This window comes from Echinops telfairi, unplaced genomic scaffold, assembly GCF_000313985.2.
Source record: "Echinops telfairi isolate 266 unplaced genomic scaffold, ASM31398v2 ScPeMD7_20;HRSCAF=75, whole genome shotgun sequence".
NCBI lineage: Eukaryota > Metazoa > Chordata > Mammalia > Afrosoricida > Tenrecidae > Echinops > Echinops telfairi.
In genome coordinates, this window is record NW_022103917.1 from 6456953 (window position 1) to 6474047 (window position 17095).

The 17095-nt window shown below is 42.2% G+C and overlaps 1 long non-coding RNA gene across 1 annotated transcript; it reads right to left on the reverse strand.

Annotated features, from left to right (window-relative positions):
- Positions 1–2349: 2349 nt before the first annotated feature.
- On the reverse strand, positions 2350–10301 carry LOC123521495. Its single transcript, XR_006679928.1, has 3 exons — positions 10199–10301; positions 2866–2948; positions 2350–2423 (listed from the first exon to the last, which is right to left on the reverse strand). It is a non-coding gene; the product is annotated as an uncharacterized LOC123521495 (long non-coding RNA).
- Positions 10302–17095: the final 6794 nt, after the last annotated feature.

A 17095-nucleotide genomic window follows, 5' to 3' on the forward strand; every position in this document is an offset into this window, starting at 1 on the left:
GAGAATGATGAGGGCAATGAATGTACAAATGTGCTTTACACAATTGATGTATGTATGGATTGTGATAAGAGTTGTATGAACCCCTAATAAAACGATTTTTTAAAAAAATGAAAATGTCCTTTTAAAGGATTGGACTCTGGTTTTCCTAGACCAGTGAAAAGGGTGCTTGGCTAGTGACTTCCAGATAGCACATAATGGACAATCAATGTCACTGCTAAGGCAATCTTTGCATATCATGTGTATAAACTGCTAGGTAGTGCACTATATTCAGCTGGGACAAGAGCACAGGACACCATCCGTACCTGCCCCAGACAGAATCTTCTTTTTAGCCACAATACGAAAGTTCACTGCTAAGACCAATGTCGCATTCAAGATTTTTGCTCAAATGTGAGGCACGCCATCTGATCTCTTCTCTGGACTATGCTTCCACCAGTTAAAAGTGAATATTATCCCCCAAAAAGGAATTGCCATTTCCCAGTACCCCAAACTTCCTAGTGCAGGGAAGTTGCGCTTGACTCTGAGCCCCCACCTCTCCATCACCACCCTTTCTGTTTACTTGTTTTTTAAGTCTTAGAGGATATCTCGCTATCCTGGTAAATAAGACCTTACCACTTTATGAGTGGGGGTGCATGTTGCTTATCCTAGGGTCCCCTTTCTCACATCATGCCTTCCACAGACCAATTTATGTTTGAGAAATAAATGAGTCCGTTATCAGGTACATTTATTAAGCTTTTCTTTATCCAACATCCCATTCTATATATATTGTTTAATTTTATGAGCAACATGGAAAATGTTTTGAAATTAACAGGATTTTACATGTTTTCTCTCTCCTTCTTGAGCTCATTTATTTTACTGCTAAACTCTTTTCACATTTGCAAGGAAATTTCTATCCTAATGCTGTGTTTTCTCCTTTCAGATCACAAAAAAAAAATTGAAGATTTTCCATGTTTTTGCAAAATAGAACTCTTCTTAATAATCTAGAGAAAGTGAAATAAAGAATCAACTAGTGTTATCCAAAAGCTTAAGATTATAAACTAATTAAATCTACTACTAAAAGGTGCAACATTTGAAAAATACCACTAAGGATCAAATTGCTGTGTCTCTAAGTCACCCATATAGAACAAGAGAATCATGTCACAGACTGCGTTCCCTTTAGCCTGCGTGCCTGCCCCCACTCAGACATCTGCCTGTACTCTTCAAACACAGAGGAAAAATCGGCTTCAGTCGTTACTTTCAGAGATGCTGCTGAATGGGGTTGTAGGGTTTGAACTGATCGTGGAAAAGGTATCATCACGGTCAGAAAACATGGGCGGGGTTTTCTCTTCCTCATTCTCTTCCTCCTCATGCTGGTATGACAAGGCACTGGCATACATTGTATTGCTCTTGGCAAAAAAAGTCAAAGACTTCCATCATGCTTATTTCTAAGTAAGCTCTTGGACCCCACAGAAATTTATAGCGGGGAGGTTCACTGTTGAGAACCTGCCTGTACACCAGGTAGCTTTCCTCCACCAAATCTTTGGTGATTAGCTTCCTCGGCTCCCCGAGGAAAAAATCGTTGGATCCAGAATATATATCCATCATATTCAAAACTTCCCATATACGCTCCTCAGAGGCACAATTGCCCTCTACGTAGATCACACCCAGGATAAGTATCAGGAGGCCGGTCTTGGGTGTGCCGCAGCTATTCAGTAAACCATCGTAGGTGAGGTTGAAGATCTTGGTGAGGGAGTGGGAGTTGCCAGAGGGATCCTCTTCCTTCGCATCCATGTCAAAGATCATTTGCATAGACCCCCAGGCTCTCTTGAAGATCTCATAGTAGTGATCCTTATACTCTCTAACTGCCATCTTCAGGACCTCATCCTTTGTTATGGGCTCCTTTTGTAGCTACTTGAAATTCAAAAAGTACAACAACTCAACGGCCTTCTTTTTTAAGGTAGCATTGAGTAAAGCCTTCATTTCTGGTGAGATGTATGAAGTGCTTGGCATCTCTTCATCTTCATTGTAGGAGCCCATGACTGGTTTGCTTGATGAGGCCGGCTCAGCAGCACTTGAGGAACCGGTTTGCTGAGAACTCTGGATATTACTTTGCATTGTAATAGCCAATATCTCTAAAGAGAAGTCTGGGATCACAGAGTGGGAGGTAGCCTTCTCAGCAGTGGGAACACTCGTATCCCCTACACCCTGTTTCTTACTTTTGGATTGAAGGTTACCCTTGATTTTGTAGTCCCCTTTCTTCTGACCGCCAGGCACGAGGACGCTTGTTAGTACAGCAAGCAAGAGTGTGAGCAGGAGAGCAGTGTGATGGAGAGAATAAGTACCAGTGCCCTTAGCCAAAAAACTCAACCTTGGTGACTCCAAGGAAAAATGATTTATAAGTGTTTTCTATCGGTGATGCTCTAATGTTTGCAGGTCTCCTCTTCAACCTGAAGGAGAAAGTAATAAGTATTCACATGGTGCAGAGAGTATACACAAAGCCCCATCTCTCCTAGGAGGGGAAGGTCCCCTCAATCCTCACTTAGGTTCCTTAGCTTAAGTCCTGGCAAAGTGTGCTACTCTTTGAGGAACTGCCTTGATGTGGCTCACTCTGCTGACCTGAAGTTGCTGTCAGACCCAAATCCTCATCTCCTGATATCAATGAGACAAAAGTGAGTAGGTAGCACAAATAGACACCATAGCCTAGCATCTCACAAGGCTGAAAGCAGGGGCTGAACCTCATGTGTTCTGGAATAATGGGCATGCCCAGTTATCCTCCTATGTTGATGTCCAGTGGAGTATGGGGCTCCTCCCTCTGCTACCTGGAGTCTGGGGACTTCAGAAAAAAGCCCTCCCCTCCCGAAGACACCTTAGGTGAATTGGCAAACCTACCCAGAGTCTCCCAGAGCTGTCATCAGGTGCAGGACTGCTTTCTCTTAGGTGGTCTGTGTTTGGGGTGGAAGTTGCTCGCAGTCCTAAAGATCAAGCAAAGGAAACAAATGAACAAACAAAATCTCAGTGCCGCTGAGTCATTTCTGATAGGACAGGGTAGATCTGCCCCCATGAGTGTCTGTGACTGTCATTCTTTGCAGGAGTAGAAAGCTGATCTTATGGTTAGCCGCCCCATGCAGACCCCACTGTGCCTAGATGGCTCTTTTACAGTCGGAAAGGTATTCATATTTTCTCTAGCGACACTGTGCCATCTTCCTTCGGATAAATTGAAGGTCTGTCATGGAAGCTCACCAAACCCAAACCAAACTCACTGCCTGGAGTCTTTTCCAATTCAGAGCGACCCTATAGGACAAAACAGGACCGAGGCTATGAAATCGTTACAGGGGGCCCTGGTGGCATAGGTTACATGGTGCTCTGTTAACCACAAGGTCGGTCATTTAAAAAAATAATTAAATCATTTTAATGGGGGCTTGTACAACTACAATCCACACATCCATCCATTGTATGCCAAGCACTTTTGTACTTTTGTACATCATTCTCAAAACATTTGCTTTCTCCTTGAGCCCTTGGTCTCAGCTTTTCATTTTTCCCTTCCCTCCCCGCTCCCCCCTCCCCCTCACGAACCCTTGATAATTTATAAATTATTTGTCATATCTTACACTGTCCGAGGTCAGCCATTTGAACCCACCAGCCGCTCGCAGGGAGAAAGATGGGCCTTTCTTACCCCATCGACAGTTTTGGTCTCGGAAACCCACAGGGGCAGTTGGACCCTGCCCTCCAAGGTGCCGTGAGTTGGAATCGACTCCACACACTGGGGTTCTGGTTTTGGAAATCTTTCCACTCTCCTCTTTCTCCCATGGAGCTGCTGGGGGCTGCGGTTAGCAGCCCAGCACGGACCTCACTACGCTACTAGGGCAAAAAAACCCCAAACCCCCAAACTTAACTAACCGCCACTGAGTCCATGCTGACTCACAGCGACCCTGTAGGACAGACTTGTGGCCATTGGGAGCTGGGAGCAGGGGCAGGCAGGTGCTTGGGCCCCCCTCAGACGTCCCCCTTGGCAAGCTGCCTTCATGGCCTAGTCACAGGCCCCGCACCCCGACGCGTACCCTGATTCCAGAGCACCGAGACTTAAGTGAGGCCAGGCGTCTGGCACCCAGGTTGACACAGGGTCTCAGGAAGGCCTGGCCATCTCCCCCACGGCCCACTGCACTCCGGTCCCCTCAGACATAAACACCACGACCTCAGATGACCTTGGGGGGCCCTTAGTCTCCGGAAGCAGAAGTCTGGAAACACTGAACTCTAGGGAGCCTCGCCAGGGTCTCCCGGGGCTGACAACAAGGGAGAGGCAGGGCTACAACCCCAAGGGGGTCGCTCAGAAGCCCGGCTGTGAGTGTCGGTGAGTCCTCTCCCTCTGTGGACATGGGAACCCCCCCCAGGTCCCCCCCACCACACACTCCCTCACTCCATGTTGGAAATCAGGGCGACTCTCTAGGGAGGCGGTGGTCCTCACACACATAAGATCTTAATCCTATCTTGGCGCCCCTTCGCCAGACCCCAGCATTTGTCCAACCAAAGCCCTGGCAGAAAAAGGTTTTGTGTCCCAGATCCCACCAAGGCTTTGTTCTAAAGTTTCTCAACCGCAAGGAGGTGGAGCCACTAGATTTCCGGAAGCTCTGCTGGGTGGATGGGCCCCGGGGGGGCATGGCCGCTGGGCTTTGGGGGCTGTTGTGAATTATTTTTTGCTCTTTGGGGACAAGGTTGGGGAGGAGGAGGGGAAAAGAGAGCAGCTGATCCCAAGAGCTCAATGGAAAGTAAATATCTAGAAAAGAATGATGGACTCTATGTACGAATATGTCAGACACAATTGATGTATGGTTTTTCCAAGAATTGTAAGAGCCCCCAATAAAATGATTAAAATGAATAAATATGCTTTTCATTTATTTTGAATATTTGCTGCTATGTTAGTGAGCCCTTATGGTGTAGTGATTGCGTGTTGAGCTGTTAACAGCAAGGTCAGCAGTACAAAACCACCAGCATTTCCGCAGGAGAAAGATGGGGCTTTTAGCTCCGTACAGTGTTGTAGCCTCAGAAAATCACTGGAGTAGTTCTGCCCTGTTGTTGGTAGGTATGCGCGCGCGCGCGCACACACACACACACACACACACACACACCCATACAAATACTCATTATTGTCCCTATACATGCATCTATCCTGACTTTGCCCTTTAACAAGAACAATTGCAAGTAAACAAAAGAAGTGAACATGTAGATTAAACAGAATATAAAAAGCAATTAAAAGGTGGAAGCCTAATGTGGACACCTCAAAGAAATGTAAATGTGTCCAAGTATAAAACTGGCAGTTACATGTGAAAAGTAACTGGACATTAGCGATCTATGATTTGTTTAGCTTTTTAGGGGTGATGGTTTTATGGTCTCTACAACTGCCATGTCATGGAACATTTTAAGGTGGCTTGAACTTTGAATAATTTCTATTTATATTGTTTAAAGTTTTATTACTTCTTTATGAACCAAATTGGTAATTTATAACTTTTTTCTAACAAGTGATTCATTTCATTTAGGATTTCTAATTTAATGACGTTTTTGTGATAAACCCTTTTGATAGAGAGAGATATTCTCAAATCTATAATAAAGAAGAAAAGAATATAGTGAACCCAGCACATCTGACACTCGGCATTAACAATCATCAGTGCATGACCGATCTGGCCCTGACTACCCCAACCTGTCTCTGTCAATGGAATAATATGAAGCACACCTGAGACATCATACCGTGTCTTCTCTAAGTCTTTCTGCAACTCGTTCTTAAAAAAAAACAGAATTCTTGATTAGACATAAACACAGTAAAATTATCCCCCCCAAAAAAAAGTTAAATAAATTGTAGATCTTTCATGTTCAGTTACTCTTCACATTTGACTGCCAGTTTTATAGTTGGACACATTTAAAATTTTTTGACATGTCCACATTAGGCTTCCACCTTTTAATTGCCTTTTTAGGTCCCATTTAATCTATACGTTCACTTCTTATTTTACTTGCAATTGTTGTTAAAAGAGAAACTCTATAGAGACAACAAGGGTTCCTTCCTGCTGGATACAGGGGCGGGGATGGGGGGGGTATAAGGGGAAGCTGATAGGGAGTTCAAGAAGGAAGAAAATGTTGTGAAACTGATTTTGGTAGCAATTGTACAACACTGGTATGATTGAACTATGGAATGGTTTGATATCTGGATTAGCTCCATGATAAAATGGTTTGGAAAAATAAAGCTTTGTGTTTTCCTCAGTTTGGTGATTATAGCACTTTGTTGTCCTTGAACATCTTCTTTAGGGACCCTGGTGACAGAGGGGTTAGGAATTGGACTGCTAACTGCAACTGCGAGGTCATCCTTTTGAAACCAGGAGCCGCTGGGGAGGGGCAATGACGGGGGTGGGGAGGAACATGAGGCTTTCTATTCCTGTGAAGAGTTAGTCTCATAAACTCACAAGGGCAGTTCTACCCTGCTGTCTTTATTTCTTTACATTTATAGTTAGAGTTAGAGGCTTGAGGGAGTCAGGTTTTTGTTTGTGTTTTGTTGTTTTGTCTGTCCATAGATAATACTGCTAGTGTATGCTCATGTTTTTTTCTTATTAATTAAAAATGACTTAAGACTTGTCAAATAATTGCTTTTTGTTACATGGCTATAATGTTACATATTTTATTACTTTTGCATTTACCTTTGCTATTTTTGACCTACTTGTTTAGGTTCAATATACTATTTAGTCGCTTTTGTCAAAAAGCTTGGACATTATAAATATTTCTTGTACGCTGATACATCTCCTGAAACTGTACATTTCCCTCTGCATACCATCTGAACTTTTAAATTTTCATTTATATATATTGTGTCATGTTTTACAAGTTGAATATATCACTGTATTACTTTATGGTAATTGAAATAACTAGGGATTGTAACATTTTTTTCTCCCTTTTAAAATTTGTATGATTTTATTTTGAGGGCTCTTACAGCTCTTATCACAATCCATATATATATATCCAGCTTGTCAAACGTGTCTTTACATATGTTGTCATCATCTTATTCAAAACATTTTCTTTCTACTTGAGCCCCTGGCATCAGCTCCTCATTTTCCCCCCTCTCTCCCCCATGCCCCCTTGATAACTTATAGTCTCTTTTTTTCATGTTTTACACCAATTGCTTTCTCATTTCACTCACTCTTCTTCTGTGAAAATGTTATTTGCACAAAGCTCAGGGTCTAGGACTATTTTGTTTTGATTTTAATTATGGAAAAGACAAACTTATTGAACTGCTGGTGACAAAGTTGTATTTATCTTAGTAATGTAATGAAATATAACACTCAGAAAATTCAGTCAGTAAAACTGTTCATATGTAACACTCAGAGACTGTCCAGGAAAAAATAATCCACTGTAAATATGAGCATCGAATCAGGAGTGGCTGAATGGCAGTGAGTTTGGCTTTGAGTCTCAGCCAGGGTCTGATCTAGCAAGGAGCATTTTATCTCTCCAGGAAAGGTCAAATGTCTGGGCCAGTCTCTGGAAAGTGTCGCTATACCTTCTGGGGTCAGGTCATCTGAGAACTTTCCCAGATCTGTCTAAATTTCCCTCAGGCCAGGGAGGGAAGGGGACACCTGTACCTTTCCTGAAAAGGACACTGCTGAGCTCTAGTTAGCTCCTCTTTGCTTCTAAAAGGGACTTTGCTGTCAGGGCTTTTAGTAGCTGCGAAACTCAGGAGGTCATGGATAAGGGAGACCTGCAGGGCTCACCACAGGTGCACAGGGCAATTCTGGTTGGCATCTGGGAAGTACCAAGGGCTTGGAAGCAGTCTTAGTTTTTTCAGCGCTTAAGGGTTTAAGGAGAGCCAGGGTGCGATGGAGCAACGATGAAAAATACAACTTTCCTCTAGTTCCTAAATGCTTCCTCCTCCCCGCCCATGATCCCAATTCTACCTTGCAAGTCTGACTAGACCAGAGGATGTACACTGGTACAGATAGGAAATTGAAACAGGAAATCCAGGGCGGATGATCCTTCAGGACCAGTGGTGTGAGTGGTAGAGGGAGGGTGAGTTGGAAAGGGGGAACCGATTACAAGGATCTACATGTGACCTCCTCCCTGGGGGACGGACAACAGAAAAGTGGGTGAAGGGAGACGTCAGACAGGGCAAGATATGTCAAAATAATAATTTATAAATTATCAAGGGTTCATGAGGGAGGGGGAGAGGGGAGGGAGGGGGAAAATATGAGGACGTGATGCCAGAGGTTTAAGTGGAGAGCAAATGTTTTGAGAATGATGAGGGCAATGAATGTACAAATGTGCTTTACACAATTGATGTACGTATGGATTGTGATAAGAGTTGTATAAGTCGCTGATAAAACAATTTTTAAAATGAGCAGAAAAAGAAAAGTTCCATTTATATTTATTCTGGGTCTGCTCTCATTTATATTTATTCTAAAAAAAGAAAATGGGAACGACAAATTGGAATCAGCTTATTCATTTGTAAACGTAATCAAAATATTGTAATAAATAAACTCAACAATTAAAAAAAAAGGAGGGCCAGGTACAAATGACAAGTTCTGCATAACTTCTGATTGCCACAGAGGGCAAATAAAGGCTTGCACATAGGGAACTCCAGACTACCTGCCCTCCCATTTGCACAATAACTCTAACAGAAGGATGCTGTTATAATCAATACTTCTTCCAAGGGGTAATTGTTCTCTGTCAGAAAGTTTAGATGTAAGTGCAAAAGAAAACTAAACACCCTTTCTTCAGGTCCTCGGGGTTAAACAGGGACTTTTAAAAAAAATTATATATGCAGTGCAGAAGAGAATGGTTCAACAGAGGAACAACGAAGTGCCCGTCTAACAGGAAAGAGAGAGACATCACAGTGACAAGCACTGTGAGTGCTGACTGCAGAGTACCCAAAGGGCAGACAACGCTTGGAACTCTGTGGTCCCTGGCACCACAACCCTCCCACCAGATTTGCCATGTCAGACTGGCACAGGTGTAACCCAACTCCTGCTCATCCTTTCAGGCTCTAGCACCTGGAAAATGCCCAGGGGGTTCATGAGTCTACCTCTAGTGTCGAAATCACAGGTGTGAGCAGCGCAGCGCAGCCCGTGAAAGCATTTCTAGAGATTCCACCTCTAGTGTCGAAATCACAGGTGTGAGCAGCGCAGCGCAGCCAGTGAAAGCATTTCTAGAGGTTCCATTGAGCGCCTAAAAAGAATCTAATGAATAAGGATCAGAAAACTAAAACTTAAGGCAGGAACTTGTGCCCCGTGGGTTGATTGGAACCAAGGAGCGGCACGGCCCAGCCTGTTTAGGAAAAGCATTTCTAGAGGTGCCATTAGGCAACTAATAAGGATCAGAAAACTAAAAAATTTAAAGACGGAGAACTTGTGGCCCCTGGGTAGTTTGGAACAAAGAGTAATCAAAGGTCTAATTCTGCCCTTGGAATCCCCTCCAGTCTATTTGTTGCAAATCAGATCTGAACTGTTTAACCAGGGGTGCCACCGATCATGACAAGAGTGGTACTTAAAAAGAAGATGGGGTGATAGGAGCTGTCCGTGCTCTTCACCTAACCTGACATTCTTTTTAAAAGAAGAGGAGTGTATGTCTGATACAATGGATATATGGATGTAACAAGATAGGAAGAGCCCCAAATAAAATGATCTTAAAAGAGGAGGAGTGGGCTCCAGGGATCTCTGTTCTTTCCATGTATTCCCGTGAGAGCCCCTGCTGGCTGCACTTGTCTCTGTGAATTTAAGGTTTCTGGGAGGGAATTCCTGGGGCACTAAGGACAACTCTGGGATATTTTCCTTCATAAATTGTGCTGGCTAATGGTAAGGAGGGTTCCCCATACATCCTGGAAAAAGAAAGAGCTAAAATCCTTGGGAGAGACAGAGAGGTGTTCCAAAGAATTCAATTGAAAGTCCCAGGACGCTTGCTCAGGCCGGATTGTAATGGAGTGTTGAGTCAACATCTTAGGATCAACCTGCAAACTCCACGCATCCGCATTCTGGGACCACAGGTCTCTTGCACCTCCCAGCCTTCAGAGTCCTACTGGGGATTTAAAAGCATGAAACTAAAGACTCACAGAAGGCCTATCTCCCAGGTCCAGTGAATATGCGCAGGTCAAGCTGCTGCTGCCCCTTGTTTCTTGGGTTGCAAAACAGATCTGATCCCTTCCAGAAGAATATAGAAAAGAGAAAGCAAAGGCAAGAACATTGGCTGCGGTCTGTTCACTTACCACTGTGTCAGGAAGCCTCATGCTGGGTGCCAAAATGTTGCAGCTGTTCCGATGAGTTCTGGAACTCTTGGTCTCCGGGGAACTGAAGAATGAACTCACGGACTGAACAAACGGTGAGCAGAACGTAGAGTTTATTTGGAAAAAAAGGAAAGTACCTGCCGCAGTAGGTAGGAACTTGACTGCGTTACCGTTGAAACCACGCTGTCTAGGGCTTTTTATCGGGTTTGGTGTACAGTACTTGGTCTGTTGTGAACAGACCAATCCCAGGGCTGGCCCTAATTCCTCAGGTCCAATCACAAACCTAGTCAGGTTTCCCCCGCCCCACCCCCACCCTGAGTCTTGCCCAGGCAAGGACTGAGAACTAAGCATGCAAAGATCAGCAGCTGATCAGTCTTGGGGCTGATGATGTTGGGGTTTGGAGTCAGCCTGGGGTCTGCCGCCTGCAGACTTAAGATTTAAATTGTCCTAGGCTGTTTGAACCCTTTTCCAAGTAACTCGCTACTTTCAAGGCTTCCCAAGCCTTCCCTTACTCTGTCTCTCACTGTCACCGAGTCAATGCTGACTCCTAGCGACCCCCTGTGGATCTCTGAGGCTGTTGGTGGAGGTCGGACACCCAGCCTTGCTCGAGCAGACCTGCCGGTGTATTTAATTTAAACTGACTATGAAGATTACAGGCCCACTCATAACCACTGCACCACCAGGACTCTCTCACGCTGCCCTTGGACTGCATCTTCTTCTCAATGCAGTTTGAATTGCTGGCAGGTCTCTGTTAATGAACTGCTGCCAGTTGATTACAGGTGATATTTATTATATTGTTCCATAATTTCCGCATTCCGTGGGGTCACCTTTGGGGGAAAGATGTGTGACAAGTGCTTTTACATTGTGGAGATTACAATCAATGAAAAGAAATAAAATGTGTAAGAATTGTTGAACGGATGACTGATTATCTGCTTTGCAAATCTTAACCTTATAAAGTCATTTTATGTTTTGCTTTTTTTTCTTTGAAGAAGTGGTGTAGCTTGTCCAACTTTTTTTCCTCTCCCCATTTTGACTATTCTTGGTCTTTTGAATTTCCATATGAATGTTAGAATCAGCTGGTCAATTTCTACTTAAAAATTCTTCTGGGATTTTAAATGAGATTGAATTGAATTTGTCAATGAGTTTGTGAAGATTTGGCATCTTGACAATATTAAGTCTTTGAACCCATAAAGATAACATATGTTATCATTTATTTATGTCTTTGATCATTTATATCAAATGTTTTATTGTTTTCAGTGTACAGTGCCTCTTATTTGTCAGATTTATCTCTACATATTTTATGCTTTTTGATGCTACCTTAAATTGCAATTTCTTTAAGTTGAGTTTGTTTTTTTATTATCAAATACTTTTATTGGGGGCTCTTACATCTCTTAACACAATCCATACATTCATCTAGTGTGTCAAATTCATTTGCACATAAGCCTCTATCATCATTTTCAAACCATTCTCTTCCCACTTGAGGCCCTGAAATCCTCCCCATTTCTCCCCACTCCTCCAAAATCCTCCCAACTGGACCAATAGGATGGATTTTGCCTGGCTCCGATCACAATCAAGCTTATAGAAACAGTACTCAAGAGATTAAAAGCAGAGTTGGGTTAGATGTGCTGCCTGAGACCTCTTAAGAGTATTGCAAAACAAGGATGTTACTTTGAAAATTAACCTGCCAGACCCAAGCCTGGAGTTATTTTCCTTGGTCTCATATGCATGCGAAAGGTGACCATTTGAATAAGGAAGAATAGCCCCTAGAGTAGATTTATTCAATGAGTCCTCAAAGGCAGAAGCCAGTGGTTTCACACTGTAAACAGACCTGAGGAGAGCTCTAGGGATACTGAAAAAAGGAGGAATGTAGCAATTTCCTGGTGCCCACCCGGAAGTTCAGAGGGCTTTCAATGGCTGTGGTCTTTCAAAAATAGATTGCCAGACCTTTCTTCTGAGGCACCCCTGGGTTCACCCAAAGCTCCCACGTTTCAGTTAGTAGCTGAGCATGTTAACCATTTGCGCCACCAGGGGTGGAATGCTATAACAAATTGTGTGCATACTTTATACTTTGGCAGAAACTGTCACATTTGCCTAGAAAATTGTTATGCCAACTAACACTTTCATGGTGTACAAAAACACTTGTTTCCCTACATCCTTGCCAACAAATTTTACTCTTTGCCAATGTGACTGGAGAAATCATGTTAGAGAGTTAATTTGACTGTTAAAATTATTCATAAAGATCTTTTAAAATTCACATTGCGCATCCATAGCTCTTATTCAATAAATCTGTTTTGGTTTGCTTTCCCATTTTTCTATTAGGTTATTTGTATTTTTCATTATGAACATATCAGAGTTGTTCATATAACAACAGGAGCAATTGCTAACATTTTTAGAGCATTCAGTGCAAGGTAACCACTGCATCTGTCACCGGGGCTCCTGAATATTTTAGGCATTTTATCTCCATTAATTTGTTCTTTACTATCTCTATTATTATCTGATAATAAACTGGGAGTACAGAAAATTAATTTGCCCAGAGTAAGTGGCTGAATTTGGACCCTGCAGCATGCTCTTAGAACTCAGTCTACTAATTGAAATAGCATTGAACTTATGTATTAATTTGGAAAAAGGGATATATGTGAGTTTTTTCATAACCACGGCTCTCAATTTATTCATATTTTTAAAAACAACTTTCAACTAACAATTTATAATTCTTTATATAATGGCCTTGTGCATCTTTTAACGATTTGTTTCTGGGTATGTGATATTCCTTGTGGCTAATACAGTTTGGCTGTGAGTTGGAAGCTACAGGTAATATCAATGGTATCCTTTTAAACTGCAATTTCTCACTGTTTTTCCTAGTGTGTAGAAAGAAAATGGATTCTTTTAAAAATTGAGATGAAAAACAGTGTACCAAAACTCTCTTTCATTAAAAACACTTGTCTGTTTCCTTGGTGTTCTAGATCGGTAAACTGGTCTGTAATTAACACCCATCCTGTTTTTTTTCATCCAAACCTCCTACCATTTATTTCGTTTTCGGGTCTTCTAATGTCCGATAGCTAGGAACTTTAATACAATATTGCCTAGATAGGGTTCTAGTCCAAATCTCAGCTGTGGTTGTTAGCTGTTCTTATATCGGTTCTGACTCATAGTGACCCAAGAATAACAGAACAAAACACTGCCTGATCTGTGTCACTCTCACAATTGTTACATTGGAGTCCATTGTTGAACCGCTGTGTCATTCTGTCTCATTGAAGTCCTCCCTCTTTATTGCCCCTCTCCTTTACCCAGCATGATGTCCTTTTCAGGTATTGGTCTCTCCTGGTAACCTGTCCAAAGTACCTAGGACGAAGTCTCCCCATGTTTGCTTCTGGTTGTACTTTCTCCGAGAGAGATTTTTTTTTTCTTCTGGTAGTCCATGCTACTTCCAATATGCAATATGCCTACACCAGAATTTAGATGCAACAAATCTCAGCTGCTAGTACATATGGATTCTATTCAATGTAAGCATATTAAAGGTTTTGAGCAACCCAATAGCTAAAAAAAATTGCTAACATTGCTACATGTTCAATACTCTCCTAAGTGCTACTCGTATTACTGTTATTCTTTAGTTGAGGAAACTGAGGGACAGAGCAGTTATGTTATGTTACTGTTCCATGTCACATGGCTAGTAAGGTATGGAGTCAGGACGGTAGGATTCTATACTTTTAACCACTATATCAAGCTAAGTCATGTTAAGTCAACATTTTATTTTATTTTTTTAAATCATTTTACTGGGGGCTCGTACAACTCTTATCACAATCCACACATCCATCCATTGTGTCAAGCACTTTTGTACATTAGTTTCCCTCATCATTCTCAAAGCATTTGCTTTCTACTTGAGCAGTTGGTATCAACTCCTCATTTTTCCCCTCTCCTTCCCCCTCCCCCATGAACCCTTGATAATTTATAAATTATTATTATTTTGTCATATCTTACACTGTCTGATGTCTCCCTTCACCCACTTCTCCGCTGTCCATCCCCCAGGGAGGAGGTTGTATGCAGATCCTTGTAATCGGTTCCCCCTTTTTACCCCACCTTCCCTCCACCCTCCCAGCATTGCCACTCTCACCACTGGTCGTGAGGGGTTCATCTGTCCTGGATTCCCTGTGTCAACCTACCCCGACACGATCGCTGAAGTCAACATTTTATTTTAATGCTTTAGACAGCAGCTACAACAGCAACGTCACTTACCCACACTAAAGGGGGAAGTAATGTAGGTGGTATTGTTTTGACTTTTTGAGGGAAATATACATCATCAGAAATCATTCCTTTATGGAAATATAAAAAGAGGCCTCCACTAGCCAGTTCGTGTCTCCATTTTCTTATTCCAGTATAATCATATGCAATACAAGTGGGTTGGATTTCTCAAATGGAATTCTAAAATAGAGTGGGTAAATTGCCGGGCATGTGTAATATTGAGTGATGTAATTTTCTCCAAAGAATTAAAGTCAGGACTTGTATCTACAGAGTCTAGCTAGTTTATAAAGATTCATACTGGATTTTCCAAAATTGGCATGGACACCTTTTCCCCCCCAGTACTAATGGATCCCTACTGGTGCATTGAGTTAAATGTAGGGCCACTAACTGCAAGGTTGGAGATTCAAATCCACCAGCTACTCCATGGGAGAAAAATGAGGCAGTAGCTCTGGTAAAGATTTACTGATTCTGAAATCCCAAGAAGCCATTATACTCTGCCTATAGGGTCAATAGGAGTTGGAATCAGCTGCTGGCAGTGGGTTTTATATTACACTCAGGTAGTATTTCTAAGAGGCGGCTTATCTTTTTCTATCCAGAGCCAGTCAGAAGCTAAATGTCAGTGCCTCTGAAACTCAAACTCACTGCCACCAAATTAATTCTGATTTGTAGTGACCATAAAGGACATGGAAAAACTGTTCTTGGAGGTTTCCTGGGATGAAACCTTTTATCAAAGTAGAATGCAAGTCTTTATCCCATGGTAGGCCTGGTGGGTTCAAACTGCTGACCTTGAGGTTGAGCATCCCAGCACATAACCACTGTGCCACCAAGGTTCCTGTTAGTGGCCCTAGTGTGGAATACAGCTATTACTAGTTTGGCTGACAAAAGCCCAGAGTCAGGTGACCCACTTGTTTGTAGCTTCTGAATGACCATGAATGGATGAAGGTCATGCAAGTTCCTTGGGTTATATTTCTTCTGTATTTTTACATAGTTGCCACTTGTTTTCAAACTCTGATCTAATGTGAATATCCTGAGAGTTGGCAATGTGTGGTCTATAAAAAAAGTCATTTCATAAGCAAATTAATTTGGAGTATTCTGATGCAAGGTTCTCTCCTGATTCAGAATGAGCTTCAGCAAATCAAGAGGTCTGAAGAATTCTGCAGTTAATATACTGAAAAACATGTTTCTTTCAATGTTTTGAATTTATTTGATCTCAGAATCCTCTATTATGGAGCACTAGTTCAACATCCTCTGGCACACCAGTTATATACTAAAACAAAACCAAGAACAAAAATCCCTCATTCACAAAAACATAAATCCCAGATTGGGGAGAGTTAATATATTGAAGGGAAAAAAACCCATAGGAGTCAAAGCTAAACAGGACTGAACTACTATTCCATAGTTTTGCTCTTAACAGCTTTGTTAGTTTAGGATGGTTCTCTAATCGGTCTAAACCTCATGATTATAATTACACTTATGTGAGGGTGTTGTTTTGAATATTACATGAAATATGTAAGGCAAGTGCCGACATGAAGGTTTGAACAATAAAGTCATCACGCATCATCCTCAGCTTCCTTTTTCGATCATGGTCACATCTTCCTTTTCCTCATCAGGGATGCCCTCCACTCCCACAAACTAGTGCCACCACCCCAGCTCATGTCCCCGTGTGAGCTCCCACCCTACAACAACAGCCTCCTTCCCCACAACTGGAGCAAACCTCTGCCCTGGGCATGATTCTCCTTGCAGCCGTCCTAGATCCGTCTATTTCCAGATACCCATCTTCTCCATTTCAATGAAACGTTCCGATATCAGTGTGCTTTCAGATAAATGAGTGTCTTCTTTATATTCCGTTCATGCTTTTATTGCCCTAGGAGAAATGGTGACCATGTAGATTCAACGACAGGAAAGAGAAACCTAAGTCAACTAGTGCACTTGGCAAGGCTTTCCAGAGGAAGTGGCACTGAAGTTTAGAATGAAAAGATGATTAAGAGTTTGAAAGGTTGACCCCCAAAACAAAAGCAAAAAACATACTCCCTGCAGTTAATTCTGACTCCTGGTGATCCTTTATGGAGGTGCTCATCTTTCTCCTATAGAGCGATCTCTAGCATTTGAACTGACTGAACCTTGCAGAAAGCAGTTCAACACTTACCCAATAGGGCTACCAAGGGCTCCTTTGCCAGGCAGATAGAGACTAGTAAGTGCAGCTCATTTCTGTGTTTTCTGTTACAGGTCAAGGATGTAGTTGTGCTTACGTTTTAGCACCCTCTACCAAATCATCCTTCCATTATGGATTTCGTTTGGGGCCTATATCACTGAACCTTTTGGAATCTCCATTCTACAGTTAATACATTTTCCTACATTCCCAACTCCCTCAAATCATGCAGAAACGGAGAACTGTTTCCAAACACGTCTCCTGAATGAAGATCCGTACATTCGACTGAATATTGAACATCTCTAGTAGGATGTCTAATAGGAACCTCAAATAAAATGTATTCAACAGTAACTTTCAACGCAATGACAAAAACAAATCTAGAAGTCAGGTATAGAAACTCTACAGAAACAAAGAAGTGGATGGGGAAAAAAAGTGAAGAGTGTTGAAGGAAAAGAAAGCAATATAACCAAAAGTACATTTAGGAAACTATGGCA